The sequence below is a fragment of the Zophobas morio genome, unplaced genomic scaffold (genome assembly GCF_036711695.1).
Source record: "Zophobas morio isolate AGI-343-1 ecotype UQ-CSIRO unplaced genomic scaffold, CSIRO_AGI_Zmor_V1 ptg000014l, whole genome shotgun sequence".
Lineage (NCBI taxonomy): Eukaryota > Metazoa > Arthropoda > Insecta > Coleoptera > Tenebrionidae > Zophobas > Zophobas morio.
The window spans coordinates 12555787-12562328 of record NW_026972119.1 but is presented as its reverse complement, the minus strand read 5'-3'; positions in this window follow the sequence as shown (position 1 = coordinate 12562328).

Sequence of the window (6542 nt, the reverse complement as noted above, 5' to 3'; positions counted from 1 at the left end):
CCCTAGTGTGGATTTCCTGTAGGAGGCTAGGGCTGGACACTCACGAAGAATGTGTTCAGCTGTTTCCTCTTCTTCATTGCATCCACGACAGTTTGTTAAACTATTAAAATTATTTTCAAAGTCAATCAAATCTGTAATTTTTGTCTTGAGGATTTTAAAATATTGAAAACTTCAAATTAAATCCTCGAATAACGGTACAGTCTGAGGTTTTGTCGAAACCAACAAAGTGAATAAAGGTAAATAGAATGGCAGATCAAAATTAATAACAGACTTTCGCAAAGTGTAACTAAATTCACTTTAACCAAGACATTTCTTAAAATAAACGACTTTTTTACCAAAAAATAAAGAACGATTTGAAATACAATATACTTTTTACAATCGCACGGAAGAAATAGTTTTGTATGGCACGTCAGTTAGACGACAGGTCCGTCGGGAACGGCAACTATTGAAATTAATTCGAATTGGCAATTCCCACATAAAATTTTTACATTTTTTTTATTTTTTCATCACTATAAACAATATTTGAAAAATGAAAATACAATTTGAAGGAACTCGTTATATTATTTTCATTAATGGCACGCAAACCCTAATCAGCTTAAAGGCATACCAGAGATAATCCTTTGTTTTGCTTTGATTGAGGTCAAATATTTGACAGCTGGGAACAGAGTGGTTTGTATGGGAAAAGAAGTGTTGTTTTTACTATTTTCCTCGTAATTTTTACGTTTTTTCTCTCCATAAGAATCTTTCTTGTGTCTTAACAAAAATATGAAAAAAAAATTAGCCGACTAGTCGAGACGTTCTCGAGTTTTACGCTTAACAACACATTTGGCGATTAATTTTTATTTATATAGATAAAAAAAATGGTCCAAGCTTATTTAGATACAACTTTCCCCCCAGGCTCTTGACGGCAAAACTGGGTTACTCATAATCATAAACCAAACCAAATCATGTATTTTGTTTAATATTGATACTACGAATTTTCAATTTGTAGCACCACCAGTTGCAGAGGTGCCGCCCTGGAACCACCCGCTCTTGTACACGCAAAGACTGTTTTCTTGCTCCTCAGTTTTATGTAATGATTTACAACTGATGCTGCTTGTATGGTAACAATTTTATTTTCTTGCAGTTGTTCAAAATACAATATTTTTTAAATGTAGACATTTTAGGGTGTTTTCAAGTTTACCGAAAAATCCCTAACAGGTTAAACGGTAGGGACTTAACAATTTTCGTCTTAACCCGAGTAATACCATTCATGACTTCTTCGAGTAGTCCGAGCTCTTCTGTGGCTTGATTAGTATTAGAACGATCAGATTTTGCTCTTGACTTTAAACCACCTGCTTTAGAAGGTTTGTGGGTCACAGGAGTGCCTAGATCAGATCCTTGTTCTGAGTCTAAACTATCTCCCCTAGGAGGTAGATAGGTCACAGGATTGAGTGGATCAAATCCTATTGCATCCTCTGGATCAGCTTCTATCTCTGTGGTTTGAAGATTCTCAGCTTCCACCAAGTGGTAGGCCGTCACTAACAAACTGAATAGAACGAGTGACTTATCCATGGCTTGCGAATTTGCTGGAACTGGAAAAAGAAAGCTGTGGTTGCCTTTTATGTATTCAAATTTTTCGGTTGATTTGCTTAATCTGTTGACTACCGTACGGTAAATTGTGAGAAAACAATGGTTTTTTCAAATAAAAAAGTTGGAACAATATTAAAAAGCAAAAGTTATATTTACTACAGCGATTAATTTTATGGTGTCTATGAGTACGTTTTAATTTTCGGAACAGCAGTGTTGTCGAATATCGTACTTTTTACTTCGTTGGTTGTTCGAAAAAAACTTGAAATTTGACTTTCCTGAACTAATTTGTTGTAAATTTTGTATTTAAAATGACATTTGGCCACACCAGGTAAAAGTTGCACTTATCAGTCTTGGATCCTTGAAGACGCATATCTCTGCTTTTAGAAATCCGGATTACGTTTTGAAACCACAGACAGAAGGGAACAAAAACATATACGCAATAATAAGTAAACTCTTATTTACATTATATTGATGGTCTTGAAAACATACAACACATTGATAATAATGAAGTACATAATGAATAAATGCCAGAATGAACTTAACTACTGGACCTATAGTTTTAACCCTCCTATCTGGAATCAGTAGTAACCTAGTTGCTAATCTGTTAAACAATTGTTATGAATTTTTTAATCATTTTTATGTACATTTATTATATTATTATTGGTCTGTTATAGATTATTATTATTTTGGTAAAATCCATCATTGTTCCGGAAAACTGATCGACATTCAGACAAGACTTATATCATTACGAACACAAAGATCTAATTGTAATGGTATCTACACATTATTGTGACCTTTCACAAAATGGAACCATCCCTAAGATCATACACATAACTACAAACTATAACACTATAAAAATGTTATCGCATAGAATGCTAGAATAGTATATTAAAGAACGAGTTTCATAAGGCAAATATTGAGGCACGAATCCAAGTTTATAGAACGAGCGGCGAAGCCGCGAGTTATATAAAGGATGAGTGCCTCAATGGCCTTATGAACGAGTTATTTATACTATTTTTTCTACCGCACGCGTTTTTTCCCAAAATTTAATTGAAATTTGCATTTTTTTTAATCTGGGGACTTTTGTCGTGGTTGGTGATGGGTTAGTCTGACACTAACCACGAAATATTTGAGGTTCGAATTTTCACAACAACAATTGTAATTCGAATCAATTCGAATTTTTGTAATTTAAAATTGGTTAAAATGTCTTGCGAAGAAGTTACGCGTCCGGAAACCAGATCTATTAAAGAACGCTTTTCCGCTATTAACGAACTGCTGTGACGTCATTTGCGTGCGTTAATAGCTCTATTAGAAAACCAAAAAAACGTGGGCGGTAGAAAAACAGTTTTTTTTTTTTCACTTTGACCCAATTAATGTGCAGCATATTTTACCTTCGTACTTCATCGACCGGTCAAAACGCTTAAAACTTAACCGATAAATATGGAACTGCTACGACAGATCCACAAACCACCAAACCGAATTTTCTTTTTTCGGTTGTATTCGGGGTTCCCGTAGCGTTCTATGAGTCCGCCCACTGTCCATGTTTTTATCTCATTCACGCGCTCAGTTCAGCCACCAGACATACCTCTACCACTAAGGTATGCATCCCTAAACCGGAAACCCTATTCAATACGAATGGTTAGATTAGTACCACCGTTGTAAAAATTGGTCAAAAGTTACTTCGACAAGATTTCCGTCGCTTCCGAAGTACGACTGATGCATTTTTGTTGTGTAGTGTTGTGAGAAAATGAAGGCAACAATAGAAGAAGTGAACGGAAAAATGGAACTGATGGACGCAAAAATAGACAAGCAAAAAGATGACATAATCACCAGCTTAAGGCGCATAAAGACAAGTCTGGAGCCGGTTACCGGAAGTCTCGAAGCGGAGTCGCGATGGATACTCGAGAAAGATCTCGATCGGGGAATTCAGTTAGCTAGTGGAGTGAAGAGCGCCAGTGAAATTCACCGGAATAATTTCTGTATATAATCGTTGCAATAGTTAGTCGTGTAAATACCAGTTATTAAAAAATAAATTGTTGAGTTTTTACCTACGCCCGATTAATTATTCGCCCGTCAATCGTAACAATACCAACCTAAAGATGACGTTCACTAATTTCCTAAATGCTCTAGAGCAACCGGGATTATTGCCTACGTTATTGAATGATTGTGTTCTTTAATTATTATTATTTCAAATGAAGTTTCATGGCCTTGTTTTTTTTTCAAATCAAATTAATTACAATTCCTCCACCGCATCCTAAGCAATTTTAGTGACCTGTCCTATTAGGCCAGTGACGATAATTTTTGAGAAGAAAAAAATTTAGAACAGGATGATACCCATTGCAAAAGAAAGAAAATATAACAAAAATAAGAGGAAAAATAATTTACGGGCGATCTGAGTTCGGGAAGTGGAAGAGGGTGAGCTTTTAAGGGTAGAAAACGGTTTATCACTATTTCTGGCAAAACTACAAATACGAAAAAAGTTAAATGGCAAAGTTCTAGGTAATAAAAGGGTCTACAACTTTTGTATTTAGACTTTTTTTGCATAACCTCAAAATTTATGCGAAAAATGCAAATAACCGAGTTTTTGGTTTTTTATTTTTATCTCCCACAAAATTTTTTTTTTCACGAAGTTTGGTGAAAACTAACCTATTTATGTTCCAAACTCACTGTAATTTTTTCGATTCAAAATATTTATTTTTCCCCCTTATTTTGATTTAATATCGAAACCACTCTAATTTTCAATCGAAAATTCTCACCAAAATGTTAGCTTTTTTAAAAAAATCCGTGTGCTTTTTGTTCGTTGAAATATCTAGTATACATTACTATGGCAAATTTTGACAGGAAATCCAAAAAAACGAAAAAACTCGAATTCGATTTTTTTTTAATCATGCAAAATTTTGAGATATTTATTAAAATTTACACTTTAATTACTCGAAAAAAATAAGATTCCATGTTACATTGATAAACCAAAAATTGCAAATCCATGAAACAAACGCCTTCTGTTGGTGGGAGATTTGTCAATATGAAAGATGATTTAATTCTTGCCAATTGATTTTCGAAATCTTAATTGATTCAGGGTTATATTGTCATTTATACATTAATTGTAATCCATTTTTTGCGATATCTTCTTTGTTTGCATGTTTTTTATAAAAAATATTGGACAAATTTGATAAATTTTTATCGTCTAACTAGCAGATCCAGCAAACGTGGTTTTCCCATATAAATTATTTCTAGTGAATACTTTAGTAGTTAAATAAAAAATTAAATTGAAATAAATAAATAAATTATAATTAAATTAAATTATAAATTATACATAAAAATTTATCGTACGACAATGATTATATTCAACAGCCATCTTGCAACCCTATTGCAAGATTGCTGTGGGGTGGGCCACCCTTATCACCTAGGGGTATAATAGTATATTATTAACTAAGGTTGTGAAAACAGACATTCTAGACCGAGCGCAAATTAGAACATGAGACGCGCAGCGTCGAGGGCTCTAAAGCGCGAGGTCTAGAATTGGCTTCACAAACGTGGTTAATATACAATTTTTTCCACTAGTAGCCCATTTGAGGTTTGCGAATTTTCAAAATGTTTTTTCTGAAGTGCATCAATAAAAACGTGTACTCACGTCATTTTAGTAAGCTTTGGAATTTTATTATTTTTTGACAATCCAGAAATGGTCCAGAACTTTTGTTTTAATTTCCTCCATATTTCCCGTTTTTAATAAATTTTTGTGTGAAAAATGTTGTAAAGTGAACCATCATGTACCCCTCCTCATTCCGTCGTACTTACGCGACCGCGACAAATTTGGCTGAAAAAGGTATGGACCTTTTATCGTTAAAGCGACACGGGGAATGGAAATCCTCCAGCATAGCAGAAGGATACAACGACGGCTAGATCTTCAATAAAAAAAAATCGCCGAAATCGTCCAAAGCTCATCTACGGCAAATCAAGTCAAACCAAATCGGAACCATGATTCAGTTTCAGTCCCGTAAACTTCATTTTCACTCCCATCAACTTCATCAACTTAGTTTCACCAATTTATCCTCAATTTATAATCAATTGAGGGTTTGGAAATCATTCCAGGGCATAATTTAAAAGCAAATTTTCCAAAATGATCGTTTTCAGGTTATGTCTCAGTTTTTCTGACAGTTGTGGACAGTTGTCACATTAGGTGGCCAACTTCACGTTTACATTATTGACCAAGGTTCACAATTTTCCAAATTACAGACCTCTAGACAAGTCGACAATTAGCCATTGTAATGCTACTAGTGGAAAAATAGTATATTATTAACTAAGGTTGTGAAGACAGACATTCTAGACCGAGCGCAAATTAGAACCTGAGACGCGCAGCGTCGAGGGCTCTAAAGCGCGAGGTCTAGAATTGGCTTCACAAACGTGGTTAATATACTATTTTTTCCACTAGTAGCCCATTTGAGGTTTGCGTATTTTCAAAATGTTTTTTCTGAAGGGCATCAATAAAAACGTGTACTCACGTCATTTTAGTAAGCTTTGGAATTTTATTATTTTTTGACAATCCAGAAATGGTCCAGAACTTTTGTTTTAATTTCCTACATATTTCCCGTTTTTAATAAATTTTTGTGTGAAAAATGTTGTAAAGTGAACCATCATGTACCCCTCCTCATTCCGTCGTACTTACGCGACCGCGACAAATTTGGCTGAAAAATGTATGGACCTTTTATCGTTAAAGCGACACGGGGAATGGAAATCCTCCAGCATAGCAGAAGGATACAACGACGGCTCGATCTTCAATAAAAAAAAATCGCCGAAATCGTCCAAAGCTCATCTACGGCAAATCAAGTCAAACCAAATCGGAACCATGATTCAGTTTCAGTCCCGTAAACTTCATTTTCACTCCCATCAACTTCATCAACTTTGTTTCACCAATTTATCCTCAATTTATAATCAATTCAGGGTTTGGAAATCATTCCAGGGCATAATTTAAA